The sequence below is a fragment of the Mycteria americana genome, chromosome 9, assembly GCF_035582795.1.
Source record: "Mycteria americana isolate JAX WOST 10 ecotype Jacksonville Zoo and Gardens chromosome 9, USCA_MyAme_1.0, whole genome shotgun sequence".
NCBI classification, from domain to species: Eukaryota; Metazoa; Chordata; class Aves; order Ciconiiformes; family Ciconiidae; genus Mycteria; species Mycteria americana.
Genome location: NC_134373.1, coordinates 41,237,754 through 41,254,398, shown reverse-complemented (window position 1 = coordinate 41,254,398; position 16,645 = coordinate 41,237,754). Strand labels below are relative to the sequence as shown.

The 16,645-nt window shown below is 43.0% G+C and overlaps 1 long non-coding RNA gene across 26 annotated transcripts in view; it reads left to right on the top strand.

The window, feature by feature from the left end:
• Positions 1-16,645, top strand: part of LOC142414722 (uncharacterized) — a 360,090-nt gene that overhangs the window by 148,320 nt on the left and 195,125 nt on the right. For all 26 annotated transcript variants that reach the window (XR_012777194.1, XR_012777173.1, XR_012777191.1 and 23 more), the window contains one exon: positions 434-778. This is a non-coding gene — a long non-coding RNA (uncharacterized LOC142414722). The remainder of the gene's footprint in view (positions 1-433; positions 779-16,645) is intronic.

Below are 16,645 nucleotides of genomic sequence, written 5' to 3'. Positions count from 1 at the left end.
TCTGCTACCAAAAGTCTAGTTAAATATTATAGTGAAAACCAAGAGATCTGGAGATACATCCGACATCCTTGACTGCTAATTGCTTACTTTCTGCTCTGTATGGCTGTGCAGCTTCAGTGTCCTATAATGGTGATGAATTTAAAGGAGAGATTATTATCATATATCCATCCACATGAATTCACAGGATTCCTAGTGTGAATGAAGAAAGAAAATAGTCAAGCCAAATTCTCCTTGTGTTCTAAGTCTCGAAGATAAAACAAATGCTGCTGAACATAAGGTTTTAAGGCCAAATCCAAAAAAGGATTTAGCAGTGAGGCAGACTTCAGTGCCTAAATCCAAAACTGCACTACCAAAATATCATCAGCTCAACTGTGGAAGTAATGAAAATGTACTGGCCGTCCCCCCTTTACTCAGAAATTGCACTGTTTTTCAGCTTCCCTGTGTGCCCAGCTGCCTCAGCCTGACTGCGAGATGTCTGGCTCTCGCTGGAAGCCAGAAAGGAAGAGGAACGGCACGTAGATCCTCAGAGCACATCCTCCCACATGCTGGCAGGCCTCGGTCCCCACGGAATTCAATTGCCATAACTCTTTTTTTTTCAAATGTTACTGATGGAAGAGATGGTTGTGGCACTGCCTTCCCTATGCCCTATAGCCAGGCTTTTAGAGAAATTTGGCCAAGAAGCAGGTAACCCAGCTTGTTCTTATCTTCATGGAGGTCACCACCGCATTGCCCATCTTCAGGATGAGTGGTCAGAGCACTAGGCTGTAGACCAGATGGGGTGGGTTCATCCTCTAAAGCTTTTGTTGGAATTTTACCACTGTGTTGGAATTAATGCAAGATGTATTGCACCAGAGATTAACAAAAAAAAAAAAAAAAAAAAAAAAGAATGTGACTATGGCTTAATCTGTACCATGTGTGGGCACAACAGGCAAGTCCTGCAAACCGGACTTCAAACTTTAAGTCTAAGAACTTTTTCATGTTAAATGTTTGATATTAAATGCATCAAGTGTTGGCAGCAAGGTCAGATTCCAGGACTTGCTATTGAAGACATGATGTTAGAGAGTCAGTGTTCTTTGTAACCTTTCTCCTTTCGGTCCCATGACGACTCCGTTTTTGTTACATGGCAGCATAACAGACAAGGAAAAGCAGAGAAAGTCCTCTCACCACCAGGTCGGTGGTACAGTGATTTGGGTACGCCGTTGTGAAGGGGGCTTTGAGCTCCCTCTGACTTTGAAGGATATCAACATCTACATCATATGTAGAGGATCTGATGACTTGGTTATTATTTAAAAAGTGTTGATTCTTGCTAAGTCCCTAAATGGTGTGGCCAGGAATTGTGTCCTTACTATAATCTTTTAGGTCTCCAAGAGTCTGCAGGATTTTAAAAAAGCCCTTGGCTCTTCCTGAGGACAGCACTGTGCATCTCCCCGCTTCAGGTGTTACCTGTCAGATAGTCCTGCTGAAATCACTGCAACTTCTTGTCTGAGGTGTCGAGAAGTCAAGTGTCAACTCACCAGGGAAGAGCAAATCTCAGCATGGTCATGTCTGTAAAGCTGTGGTGTCCGTAGGATATCTCCCAGGCTGAGAGGTTTGGACGGACTTGCACAGTGGGAGATTCGATGCACGTTGGAAAGCAAAGTTTATCCCCATAATGCTGGGTGTCCTTATCGTTACTGGGGAGGGGAGCGCTGACGTGTGAGAAATATCTCATTAATTGTCAAAGATGTTTCTGATTTTGGAAAGAAACCATTGGAAGGTTGTACATTGAAAAGAAATTCAGGCTAGGGATTTTTGATTCTTTTGGTATTCTCATTAGTTTCTTAGAGAATTCAATAGGGATTTTCTTTAAAATGCTCTTGCAGTGGTAGTGATTGATTTCCTGTCAAATTTATGGATTGCGCAGTGGCAGTAGGAAGAGATTTCTCCCAAAGGATGACATTTGTTATCGGAAACCCAGGGTTTGTTGGACTTCTGTTTAAAGAAGGAACAGAAATTGGGGTAGGTGCTGAGTAACTTCCAAGTGGCAATGTGCTGACCTTTCCGCATCTGTATGCTGCACTTTTTCTCTCTGAGGACCAGATTATGCCTCTACTACTCACTGGATAGCAGTTCTTCATTTCCGTGGCGTGACTTACAAGATAAGGTAGTAGTAGATGTCAGAGTTTGGAACATAAATGCTGATTTTTAGTAGATCCACATCATACATCCCTAGTTATATAAACATCTTTGCTCCTCCTTCTGCATTTGCAAAGGCCGCTGTTGCTTTCATTGCGTTTGAAGAACTGCATTTGTAATGCATGTCTCGGGTGTTCGGTACCCTAGAAAACCATCTTCATATTTTTTATATCGTCATCTTTAGGAAGCAACGTACCCATGAGTCGAGGTGCTGTACTCAGGAGCTACTTGGCCGTGGCTCTCTGACGAACTTTTCTGTGCTTTGTAGCAAAAGCTGTTATTTCAACCATGGGTTAGCAGTAATCCCCATTTTAGAGATTCTATTTCTTAATTATGAGAACACAGCACAGTAACCTTTGATGAATTTGTACTAATTTATGGTGTCATGAGTTTGTACTAATTCATAGGTGTCATAAAAGTTCAGGCACAAGAAAAGTTTTATTTTGTTTACATCCCATTAGGAGAAACCTTCATAAGGAATTCCACAACAACTATTAGCCTAAAATTAAATTATTTAAATGAAAAAATGAATTTCAGGTAATTTAGGTATTACTTTTCATATACTTTTTTTTTCTATTTATGAATTTACTGAGTTTTCTATGTGTTTGCTTTTCTAAATAATGGGTTTATATTACAGAAGAAAAACTTTAATGAGCTCAAACTAGCTTCGGTTCAAGATTGCATCTGTTTTTCTTAAACTTTTACAACTGTTTCTTCAAGTACAACCAAATATAAACCACTGAGACCATGTTGCTGTGCTTCGTACCTGAGCCTGTCTTCAGAACTTGCTTTTGTGACTTTAGGTTTGTGTGCAAGGGCTTGACAGTCCTTTCCAGCAGATCCAGCTGCAGGACATTAAAAAACAGTATAGACAAAACGGTGGGAATGCTTAATCCAGGAAGAGACAAACCAGACGAAACCAAACCAAATCCAAATGGAATTAGATATTTTGCACTGTATCGTAAAATGGGTTTGCACCAAGTAACAGATTTGCATTTTGTCAGGCAGGCAGGCTTTTTCACGAGCCTGTAACATTCCTGTCCACGAGAGACAGTTTCTTATAACTGCAAGGCTGGATTCCTTCAAGGCTTTGGGACCTCGTCCTGCGGTAAATGAGAGAACGTCCATTGACTTCAGCTGGAACAGGATCAAGCCCTTTAAACATGCAACGAAACAGCTTTCTAAAGCCTATGAACTTGAGCCCGGTATTTATCAAGTCTGTGTCATATTATATGTTGAAATCAGGCAACAATTGTATTTTCACATGGCTTTGGCAAGAAACCAGGAGAGATTTGGGGACTTCAACTGACTTTCTCATGGAGTGAAACTGGGGGAAAAGCCTGTAGGGAGAAACTTGGTAGTTTTCTACCCCGTTGTCTGCCAGCAGCTTTGGGAGGCAGCGGGGTTCTTTGCCGTGGTGCTCGGCTCTGCAGGGGCTCTTCTCTCCGTTTATTTGTAGTTCATACTTTAACCAGTATTTATGGGTGGAAAGACCCTTCAGCTCTTCAACAGCAGGATTATAATAAATCTATCAGGCTGAGCCACTGCTCCACCATCAGCTTCTGTACTCTGGTGGTGAAATATCCCAGTACATGTGTTAAGAGCTTTTATTGGTACGGTCAGGCGATAGCTTTCTTTGCACTAGTAAAATGAATTGTAGAGTCTCATTTAACTGAAATACAAATTTTCTGAGACTGGTCTTGGGTAGATTTAGGCTGGGGAACCAAAATGCTGAAAAAGGAGTGAGAAAACGGATATTTTCCCCCGATATTTGCTTGATGTTAAATGTGCCATTAAAATGGTAAGCCTTAGAAGATGGACCTAATGGACTGTAATAATATATAATCCATCCCCGCAAGATAATCTCTGTATTTACATGATTGTCATAGTCATATGCAAGTCATCCATTGAGATCACCATAATTAAGCTAATGTAAGTATTTCTTTTCATTTCACAATGTACATCTTGGCTCTGTCTCCATTTGCTTTGGCCAAACATCGAGACATTTACCTAACATCTGGAAGCTAATATCTTCCGATAGGGTTTATCATCAAACCCCTTTCTTGTTTGTTTGGATGTTATCTTCTGTGCGGTTGATAAAGCATTCAAAATCTATGCAGAATATATATTGAAATAACAGACATTTTAATCTGTCAGCAGCCAGTTCAGTGCTGGCCTCTGTGTAGACATTTGCAAGCTTTGAGGTGCCGTCTATGGAGAGTCTGAGAGAGGCCTGAACCAGCTTCGGGGACAAACGATGACATTCCTTAAGTTTTTTGAACTTACATTGTTTTGTGTCATTGCCTCCGAGTTTTGCAACAGCAGAGAATCAGCAGAGGAAGGGAAAGTGTGCGAACGCGAGCAACAATGGTTGTCTCAATACTTCCAAAACGCCCGTAGGCAAATTCTATTAATTAAAAGAAACAGGAAACTCTGTGGGTCTCTACTTCCCTGGGAGTTTCAGTGTGTGTGGGGTAGACGGTTTAGCGCGGCATGCGTGGATGTTGTGCTCTTTGCAGCACTGCTTTGGGGCTGGCCGCAGGCCAGGACTCCTTTGATTTCCCCATGCCGGCTTGCAGCCGCAGCACGGCCGCAGCGGGCCTGGTTTGTGTCCTGCCTTCCCGTTTCTCCATGCGGGGCTGTCCCCCGTGCAGATGCTGTGTCCCGTGCAGGGCTGTGTCCCATGCAGATGCTGTGTCCCGTGCAGATGCTGTGTCCCATGCAGATGCTGTGTCCTGCGCAGGGCTGTGTCCCGTGCAGATGCTGTGTCCCGTGCAGGGCTGTGTCCTGCGCAGATGCTGTGTCCTGTGCAGATGCTGTGTCCCGTGCAGGGCTGTGTCCTGCGCAGATGCTGTGTCCCGTGCAGATGCTGTGTCCCGTGCAGGGCTGTGTCCCATGCAGATGCTGTGTCCCATGCAGATGCTGTGTCCCATACAGATGCTGTGTCCTGCGCAGGGCTGTGTCCCATGCAGATGCTGTGTCCTGTGCAGGGCTGTGTCCTGCGCAGATGCTGTGTCCCATGCAGATGCTGTGTCCCGTGCAGATGCTGTGTCCCGTGCAGGGCTGTGTCCTGCACAGATGCTGTGTCCCATGCAGATGCTGTGTCCCGTGCAGGGCTGTGTCCTGCACAGATGCTGTGTCCCGTGCAGATGCTGTGTCCCGTGCAGGGCTGTCCCCCATGCAGATGCTGTGTCCCGTGCAGGGCTGTGTCCCATGCAGATGCTGTGTCCCATGTAGGGCTGTGTCCCGTACAGATGCTGTGTCCCGTGCAGATGCTGTGTCCCGTGCAGATGCTGTGTCCCGTGCAGGGCTGTGTTCCATGTAGGGCTGTGTCCCATGCAGATGCTGTGTCCCATGGAGTTGCTGTGTCCTGTGCAGATGCTGTGCCCCACCAGATTTTCTGCAGCCCTCCCAGAATCACCTGCCCTTTGCGATGGAGATTTTCAGCTGTGACGCTGGTTTCTCAAGGCTCCCCGAGAGCAGCAACCCCTCTGCTGTGTCTGTCTTCCTACTAGCAACAGGCGTCTCTTGGGCGGCTTTTAATCATGCATGAGGATCTTTCGCAGACCTGAACTGCAGCAGTGATGGGGCGTAGGTACATGTGTGGACTGCCCTGAGATCAGGGCGGTCACTGCCGTGACTCTGGGAATGGACAGCTTGTTTTTCCTCTCTTGGGAGCCCACATGAATCTTGCGCTATAATCAGGGCGCTGGGGTGGGAGGTATTCTGCCCTCTCCGCTCCCCTCCTGCGGCTCCTCCAGGCACCAGAAGCTCCAGAGAAGGTATTTTTATAGACTACATTGTCAACGTGCTCCTAAAATTTGGCTATCCCTTTCCTGCCATATGTCCCTGGCAACTTCCTTCAGCTGAAGCAAGCCCCCCTGACAGCCAGCACAGAAGCTGTCAATCACGTCCACATCCATCCAGTCACTTGACAGGCCCCGGGGACCACCTGCTCATAGGCATGACTTCTTTCCCTCATCCCCCCCTCGGTACGTCTGCCTTTTCCACCTCAAAGCTGTCCCTGATCAAACACCTGCTATTTCCTAGATCCCTAACTGCTGCCGCATTTCCATCCTCTTTCCTCCATCACCTTCACCTAGAAAGAAAATCAAAATACAAGCACCGCCTGTCAATGGTAATAGTGGACATAAAGGGAAACAGCTTAAGCAATGTGTAGTTCTTATTGCTCTTACTGGCATGACTTCCCTGAGCGTTGAGTTGCAAGCCGTGTCGTTTCTCATGTCTCTTACTCGTTCCGAAGTCACTTACATATCTGAAATTAGATTTGAAATTTTGTGGCATCCTGTGTGTTTGTGAGCTCCCGTAGTTTGCACAAGGATCTGGCTGTTCCTCATAGTCTTTAAGAGTTATTGTAAAGAACTGTAAAACTTTAGATGTAAAAAGTCCATGAAATTGATAAATGTTATTGCAAGTTACTGTTATTACTATTGATATTTTAATTAATACTGAATGTATTGTTTATGTTTGGCTTGTCTGTATTTCAGTGCCTGAGTCATTGGTTTCACTGAGATCAAAGAATAGCTGCCTCTCTGTCTGCAGAGAGAAGCGGTTCATTTCAGGGGTGGCTTCAGAGATGAAGTTTCACTTGGGTGGCAAGAGCTGCTCCAACAAGTCTATTTTTGTGTTGTGTTGAAAAAGTAAACAGAAATCAAAAATTGCCAAATATCAAGCAGATTTGCTACAGTGCAATGGTAAAATACCTATTGATGAGATCATGTAATGTGAAATCACTCTTAAATTATTGTTCTGTTGTGTTTGAGTGTCAGCCTGCACTAGAGTCATACTGGAAGTGGTATATGGAGATATGAGCACACGTAGGATCAAGGCCATGGTGTCCTGCTGCAAAGATGTTGGGGCTCTTCCCTGTACCTTCAACATTTCATTTTAAGAGATTCCTTTAATCACTTTGTTTAATGGATGCAGAGAATAAGGAGGAAGTGCAGCAGATGTCCAGCTTTCCAGGTTTGGATGTCTAGCTGAAGTGGGCCGGATTTATATCTGGAGTCTATACACGGCACTTAATTAAAACACCAGCCTGGTGTTCCACGCATGGAGTGGACGGGGAATGACGGGAGCGGTGAGACGGAGGGAGCTGCCAGGCATCCTCGGGCCCTGGCAGAGGTGACCAGAGCTTGGTGGGCAGCTCCTGCAGTGGTACCGCGGCACCACGCAGGTGGCAGCCTCCCTCTTCTGCCCTCCTCTCTGCTCAAGGGGCCACCAAAGACTTGTCCCTACCGTGTCTTCTTCTCCAGCTGGTGTGAAAACTGTCTTTTTTCTTCTTGATGAGTTGATTCTGCTTGAGGACAGGAACTGGTAGAAAATAATTCCTTTTTTGCTGTGTTAGTTTCCTGCCAGTTTAGTGAACTTAACTGCCGCGTGGAGGGGGTCGGATAAACGTTAGAACTGCTGGAGGGAAGCAGTGGGGACACGCGGTTGGAGTAAGAGGAGGGGAGCAGGACTGTCCCTTTCTGGTGGACCTGCTCATAGATCAGCTAAGACGTCTAGAAAACCTCTTTTGAAGCAAGAAAATAGTAGCCTTTTGGGTTAGTACCGAAAGATCCCAAATCCATTTTGGATCTAGTCCATAGAACACCATCTTGCTTAATCTTACCAAAATTAACAATTGCAAGTTTTCCTTCATATGCGTAAGTACCTCACTCTGATTATCAGAACAGAATTTGAATTACAAGTGTTGTGTAGGGAAAATGTGGGATTTGCAGATGAGAAAAATCTATAGCGTCCTTGAAATCCTCACAAAGACTGAAACACCTGCATTGAGATGTCTTTATTTACTAGCAATCGTAATTTACTAGCAAGTTTCATCTATCAATAGATATCTTGTAGTATCTCTGCCTTTTCAGGTTACCAGTAATCTTTATTCTGTCTATTCTGTCTTTATTCTGTCTATTCTGTCTTTATTCTGTCTACTCATTAATTTGCCTTTTCCACTTCCATTCAGACATGATCTTGTGGTTTCTTTTTCAGGCATTGTGTTCTGCTGCAGCTGTTGGTTTTTTTACTTTCTTTTGTGGGTAACTTAAATCTTTCTGGGAAGAAGTGCAAATTACTGAGGATATTTCAACTTGACTTTCAAGTCTGATTGGGAAACACTATTTTAATTTACTGTTAAACGGAAAAAGGTCTGATGCAATTTTGGAGGTCTTAAATCTTTAGTTTCTCATTATGATTGCTTTTTTGCGCTATAATATATATTCCTTGGCATTGTTTAAAATTGTTTTCCTGATCAGAGGTCAGATGAAAATGAAACGATGTTATCAGAAGCAGCTACAGTATGAGTACAAATTTGCACCTCTTTGAGGAACATTAACTTGATTAATTCTTGAAAACAAAAAAATACAGAAGAAAGTGTAACATTGATTAGATGGGTTTAAGGAGAAAATTAAAATACTTTAAGAATTATAACTAGAATTAAAGGGCATGAGCATTAACGGTTACTTAGAAAAAAAGTGTCTCCTTTCTTCTTCCCAACCATATTTTTTATCATTTTATAATATAACAATAAAACTTCTCTAGCACATTTTGTTCAAGTTTTTAAAGGTCACCACATTTACACTTTAAGTAAATCAAGATGCAGAGAATGACGTACCCTAGCCAGATATTTTTACCAGTGTAAAAACGCATACGAAATCTACTCTTTTCTCTCTTATTTTAATAATGAATTTTTTTTTAATGATGCAAGGTAGGTAAACCTCAGCAGTCCTCCAAAGAGCTGTTGTTTTCTTCTGCTAAATCACTCTGAGCGAGGTACAACTGCATCCCGAAGGCGGTTGCTGCAGGATTTCCCTGACGTTACGGTTTCCCATGTGATGCACTGCCATTTCTCTGTCCTTTGGCATGCTGAACCCACGGTCCCATACCCTGCACGTTCACGAGAAGATCCGAAACGATCCTGCCTTATGTCCTTAGCCTGGGGGCGCGCGGCCGCCCGGCTCCGTAGGACAGCTTTCGGGATCTGCCGGAGTCATTCTGGGCTGTGGCAAGATTAGGCACGGTTTGTCATGAGGTCTCGCTGGTGCTACGAGTCGTCCCTTTGAGAAGTGGGGAAAGGCAGCTCCTCATGACTTCCAATGGCAAATTTAAAAGTTTTAATAGTAAGTACACCACGATGCTGAAATGGCCTTATTATAACGCACTTGAGCTGCTTTTGTGTCCCGTGGTCCTTGCATATTACCAGTGAACCCCTTGCCCCAGTAAAGTTAGCGCTTTGCCATTTGCTTTGGTAGGGCCGCAGTTTTGTCCTGGTTTTGCTTGTTTTTATCTTTTGTGACCTACTTTTCCCTCTGTAGACCCAGTATGTATGAAGGAGAGCGGAGTTAGAATTCAGTTCTGACTCAGGCAGCCAGAAGAAAAAATTAGCTGTAAAATCTGGCTGCCAAATCTTTGTTGTTTAGTAATGCGTGACTTGGAAAGAGTCCAGAACTGGAGTAAGTTTGCACAGCTCATATTAAAAAAAAAAACAACACCAACCCTCTTCTTCTTTACTTATAGTGTGATTTGATTTCATCTGGAAATTACCAAGATGCCATAAATATGAGAACCTACAGCACAAAGTTTTCAGAGCCACTGTTCAGAGGAGAGCTGCTCTTAAGGGAAACTTGATATTATAGCAGTAGAAACCGGTTTAGATTTATATTTAGTGACTTGCATACTTACTCAGTGATTAGACTCTTTTCCATTTTCTGGCATGGGTGAAATGGTATGTTAAGACAGGATATAATCCTTTCACACTCTGCAGGCAATGTCACAGTATGATGTTGGCACCGTGTTGGGCTTCCTTAACCCTAGAACATGTTGCGTATTCGCTCTTGGCAGTATTTTAGAGGCTACATGCAGTAACCCAGAAGTAATCTTATTACCTGTAACCAACTGTATCTACATGGAATGGGGTGCTGACTACTGAGCGAAACACAGTTACAGTCATTTGAGATGCAATTAAAAACTGTTGGTTCAGTCATTTTTGTGAGTCTGAAGCAGATTTCTTCAGCCTCCTCTTGGAACTGACAGTTTCATTGAGAATTTTCTGAAATAACAAACATAAACTGCTGGTGCTCCTTCAACAAATTGTATTTTAAATGCATTTTGCAACATGTTTTGTAGACAAATGTGAACAATACTCTTATTTATCTATATAGTGTATGGTGTTTGGAATTCTTATGTCTACCAACTTGGTCAAAAGGCTTTTATTTTGGAGAAAATATACTGCTTACACAAGTATTTCTTCACTATGAGAAATTTCTGCAGGTTTATCTCCCTTCCCTCTTGCACAGCACAGCTCATCCAGGACCACTCGATGCATGCACGCCAATAACTTGGAGATAGACACAGGAATCAAACCTTGTCACAGAAAAATAGCCTTCCGCTAAAAAAAATTCCCTGGAAAACCAGAGCACTTTATCAACAATAGCCGCTGAAGCAAAATAGATAAATTTTCTCTAAAAGAGGTGGAGTTTATTCTCTTGCACCGTTCCATTCAAATATCTTTATTTATAAGACAGAAAAATAACTGAGAGGCCGGATGCAAATATTGTGGCTGGTGGACCTTTTGATGCTATTGAGTAACATTGTACGGCTACTGTGCGAGACTGATTGTGAGAGACAAACTGTATATATATGTCTATATGCATACGCAAATGTGTATGATGGTTATAAGGGTATATAAGGGCGGTAAGGAGTGTGGAACTGCTGAACGCTGGAGACTTGCTTGTTACCAGTGAAAGGAATGAAAGAGAGTGTCCTTTTACACCCTTAACTCTGCGGATTAATCGTTTATCATAAATCTCCGCTGGCACTAACTCAGTGTATATCTGGCTGGTACGTGTTTTGTAACAAGTTCTGCAGGAGGCAATGATGTCAAACGTCTTATCACCAGTATTTCAGAGTACTTAGGTGCAGTCATCGCTTCTAAGAATTTAATCAAAGTCATATTTAAACTATTTTTGCTGCCCAAAACTATTCAAGTCCATTCTTTACTGTTACTTTTAATGAATCAGTAAGTGAAGGGAGCTGGTCAAACTTTTATGTTCATTATGAGTCACCAAGATTTTTAGATACTTGCCACAGTATTTTGCAAGATTTCTGCTATTCTAATTAACCACAGAAAACCAAAATGTAACTGCTTGAACTGGAGGGGAGAATCTCAATGACATATCTGTTAAAGAATGGTAGAAAAAAGACAAAAGACATTTCTAGACTTCTGGCTCTTCTTGGGCTTTTCTGCTGATGTCAGTACTGTAAATCTGTAAATCACGTTACAGTTTTTTGTGTGATCCTTAACCACATCCATGAGACCAGCACACTGGTCACGTCAATAAATAACCATAGTTCAGAGTCATTAAAGTGGATAATTTCATTGGAAATTATGATTTATTTGTTTATGAAAAACATTCTTTAAAATACTTGTGAGGTTTAAAGGTTTGTTGTTTGTTTTTTTTTCCCCCAGTATAGTGTGGGTCCTATAGGCTATATGGTTTTAATATTCCGATAAGCAAGTTTCATGTGTGATAGTAGCATAAACTTGCTATTTCCTCAGCGAGATGCTAGGACGGAGATTTTGTTCTTTATACAGGCACGTGATCGGCACTCTGTCTGCTAGTGATAGTACACGTGAATGACTGTAAGTGAGATCCATCCTGTTTGCATTATATTTTCTGAGTTTAGTTATTGATGTGAGAGGGGCACTTGAGTTACAACCGGGGGACCAGGTCCTGACTCTCCTTATAGGTGGTGTGTACATATAATTAAATATGAGGTTAAAAAGTAACAGCACAGAAACGTGCAAGATTAATTGGTGAAATTGTTTGCTCCAGTGTTTTGCATCATTCTTATAAATAACTTCCTGTTCCTCCTCTGAATCACGAAAATCAACCAAAAACCATTCCCTTCTGAATCTGGACACAAAGGTATGGATTATTTCCGTCAACAGGTCTTTTTATAGGCTTTGTAACTATGGGCCCAAATACAGTGCTCTTTAAGGTGCGTATATATTTTTATTGTCGGTAAGATGGCAGATCACAAGTGCAGTAACCCCAAATTATGATGTTGGGGGATTGAATTTCTGGAGTTTGGTGCCCAAAGCAGTGCAAGGTGAATAGGGGGTCTTTGTCATACCGCTCTGTCAGTCCACTTCAGTGTCCAGCCATTTGATTCTACCTTCTTTTCTCAATGTAGTTTTTTCCAGGACAAATATATCCTTTGAGGTTAGAGCAAATGGTGGAAGGTCTAGATAGAAACAGGAAAGTTTTACGATATATATACCTACCAGCGGCATAACTGCAGTGTCAACAGAATAATCTACATCTTCATAAAATATGAAGCAGTAACTTAAGGACAGTTCATTTCAGTATCAAACCTTGCACATTTTCCCTTTTCGCTTCCAAGTTTACTTTGGTTAAGTTTCAACGTTTTGGGTGCGCTAAATATTAGGAAACGTGTGTTTCCAGTGCTACAGCAGGGCCTCGCTGGAAGTTTCAGCTTTGATGAACAAACACCTTTAGGCTTGTTTGGAAAAGCCTCAGCGGTGACCACAGCGACCTCGCTGGTATTGGCATTTGTCTGTGTGGGATGAGAGCCAGCCTTAATGTGACCAGGATTTATGCAGCATCTTGGTAGGGAGAGATTCATTTATTTTATCAGAAAAAGAGAGCAGCCTGGAAGGGAGAGCGAGAGCCCAAAACACAACTGGAAAGCTCAGACATGCTTAAGAACATATTTCTCCCCCTTGGAGAGTTCAGTTTTGAATAAAGCGCTCCCTGGGCTCTCACACTTGTTTGCCAGATGTGGTTTTCCCGTCTTTTAGAGTGCTAATTGTGTCCCAACTGCTGTATTTTATGGCTTTGCCTATACCTGTAGCAGAACAATTAAGAATTCAATTGTGCCTCTGGAGAGGGAGAAGGGACAGAGAGGTGGGGAGGAGAGCAGTGGCCCCAGGGAAATGGCAGGACGTATTATGCCTTTACAAACCACCGTGCGTCATGAGCATTAATACCTGCAAAACACACGTTGTAAACACCCTTCCCAGACTACCAGCGCATGTTTCCCTGCTCAAAAGGCCCATTTAATACTGCTGGCATTACTAATCTAAATCTGTTATGGGGAGAAGGATTATTGCCCTATGCTAGCGTGGATGAGTAGGGGTAAAATTCTCTACTAACATCCAAGGCTTAGTGTTTGTGCTCATCTGGGAAACCGGCTCATTTTCCTGTTTGGATTTTGCAGACAAGAGGTAAAATAACAGCTTAGAAAGGTGTGGCCTGCTGTGCACATAGTAAAGGTACAAGCTGCAGTTTTCACACCCGAAGCCCGTGCATGGGAGTTGAAGGAGCTGCCCCCTTCCTGGAGGACCTTCTACCTTCAAGCACGCCTTTAACTCGGCCCACGTAGCAGCTCCAGTTGCTGGAGGTCTGCCCTGTGTGTTTTATAGCCGTAAGTTCATCCCATTGACTGGTTGTGGTTTAATCTGATAAATACAGACGTGTTGCCAGGGTTCATCAGCCGCTTCTACTCCTGTCCTGGCTGGTATATGGAGACCTGAATCAGGTATCTCCAAAGCTGTGAGTTGCTACATGTCTAACCAAAGAACTATAATTCATTGTAGATATGAAATGATAGAGACATGGGCTTATAACATATATTTTCCAATAGGCTGTCAAATCTTTTGTCACCAGGAATGCCCAAAGTGGCCTGGTAATACAATGATGCATTACAGAAAAGCTTCCTTTTGTACCAAGAGAAATACCTTAATGAAGATTGCTCTGAAAACTCACAGGCTGGGTCTGTGTGAGTCTCTGGAGCGCTCTGTCACAGAGAAGATGTGAAACCTTAATTTACTTTTATTTTTAAGAAAAAAAAACCCCACCTGAAGCATGAATTCATGTTGATTGGTTAGGAATTGTGTGTGTTTGTTTTTAATATCTATCAGAAGAGAAGTGGGTTTCTCAATATCATGCATTAGGTAGGATTGCATGGGCTTGGAATTATTCGCACAGGCTTCAGGTCTGTTGAGCAGACAGTTGCATGCACCAAATCCCAGAGCTCACTAAAATCTCATATAGTGCTGGAAAAACAGTAGCAAAGTTAGTAGAGAAGTAAAGATAGTGATTTATATGGGAGGTGAAAAATTATCCCTTGAATGCCTCAGCAATATTTTCTGCCTTGAAAAAAACAACAATTTCTACTCCCTCGTACTGTCACCTGGCCCCACAGAGAAAAGTTTTAATACATTTTTAAAATGAGAAAGCAAAAAACTGCTGTGCTCTGTTCCGTGTTGCATTATTAAAGAGGAGGTGTTGGGTCATTACTAATGCAGTAAAGCACCTGGACCTTTGCACTTTGTTTAAACACGCATATCTTGGAGAGGAGATTACAGGAGGATAAAGTACAATATTTTTCAGACTTAAGTGAGCTCAGGTTGAAAGACTGTATTAAAAACCTAAAAATGTGAAAGCCACTTATTACACTTGCCAAATTTAAGTGTTAATGTTAGGTTTGTTAACTTAACCTTTGTTAAACTAAGGACCTCGGGTCTGGTTTTGGAGTGGATCCGTCGGTCAGGGGAAAGGCGTTAGCTGCGAGGCGTTGCACGCTCTGCAGGCTCCCCGGGCTGAGCCCACGCTTCTCACTAAAACCCTCATTCAAAACCCTCGCGGTTCTTGGAAGCAGGGTCAGGAGCCGCTCCGGGGCTGCGGCGGCTCCTCCAGCTGCTGCGAGCACAATTCCAGGCAAGGCTTGCTGACAGGGACTTATTGGCCACAGCTGCCACTGGACTCAGCGAGAAGAAATGCAAAATATCTACAAAAATCAGAGGCCAGCCAGCAGAGAATAGTGCAGTCCCAGGCCCCTTGCGTTGGCCGCTGCAGCATAAATAGGTCTCCTCACTTTCTGGGCTCCGCTTCTCCATGCATCTGAGACCCGCTCGGTCTCCCCAGCAAAGTGGTGCAATTGTATTCAGGGGTAAAAACAGTTTTGCTTTCACAGCTGCCCCTGACAGGACAGCTCAGGGCCTGTAATGGGCATGACAAGCCATGTGATCAAGGATATTTTGCTGAAACTTTCAAGTTTTGCCTGATAAACGCGCGCGCTGTACGATGTAATTACTGCCACCGTGTCTCGCTCCTTCGGCACATCACACAACGTCCATCGTCTGGGAGCAATGGCAACTCTGTGCCGAGACGTTCCCGGACAAATGGAGAAAGAGCGTGCTCACCCAGATGCATAAAAAAGCCCCTGGTAATGACAGACAAACTGTGGTACAGGACAGGAATGTCATGCATGATCCGGTATTTCAGCTAGAGCATTCAGGTTTTTTATTTTCCCTTCAAGTCTTTTGGGAAGGTGGGTTCAGCAGCTCAAGAAAAGAGATGCCATAGTTTCTGACAAGTTAATTAAGCTTTCACTTCTGAGTATTATATGTACAGTGACGAAAAGAAACTTAATTGTCTTTGCAGTGCCTGACAAAACCCAAGAAAAATGCCTGCATATTTTCTCAGTTTTGTCTCTATTTTTGATACTTACTCAGTGTGAGCATTATACTTTCATGGGTTTAATTAAAAGCCAAGTTTTGGAAGCTTCTCAAATGTTAGTTTTGGTACATAGATGTATGCATTTAAAGAAATATTTATGTGAAATCTAAAGCCTAAAAAGAATGAGAGAGGCTTTAAAATGGATCAGCTGCCTCCCTTTATATCTTTTGTCCAACTACCTCCCACCTCCTGGTATTTAAGATAACTTCTGAAGAGGTGAGAAAGCTGCTTAGTCCACTTCCAGGGATTTATGAACTCTGAGTCCTCATCGAAACGCGACAAGCAGGTCTTCCTTTGTGAAGCACAATATTCAACTTTGGATTTCTCTGTATTTATTTTTTAATCATTCCGCGCAGTACGTAAGCAAATTGTAGGTTTCTAAATAGCTTCATAAACAGTTACTGGAGGATTTTTTTTTTTTTTACCTTCAGCCATTTTGTCTTTTGCTGTGAGAGTTGTTAAAATATATGTGCTGTAAAATCAAGAGTGGCACAGAGAACATGAATAAAGAATGATTATTCATTATTTCATGATAATTCAATAATGCAAGAATTGAAATTACGAGGTAGCTGGTTAAAAAGCAATAAAAGGAGTGCTTATTCTCACAAGGTATAACAGAACCGTGGATCTCAGTGTGACAGGGTGGCAGTGGGAGTCAGGAGATGTCTAAAGGGTTAGACAAAATTTGAGCGACGCATTTATTTGTGGCTACTAAAGGCGATGATCTGGATACGGCGGATTGCTCAGGCAGTCCCTACCCTGGCTGCTGGCGGTGGCTGGCAGGACACACGAGGAGAGAGTCACTGTGCTCGGTGCGTCCCCTGAGCCTCCTTATCTGTAACCGCGAGGGGTACGGCACGAGGCTGGACCCAACCTGTGACTGTATCTAGTACAGCTGGTTGGGGTCT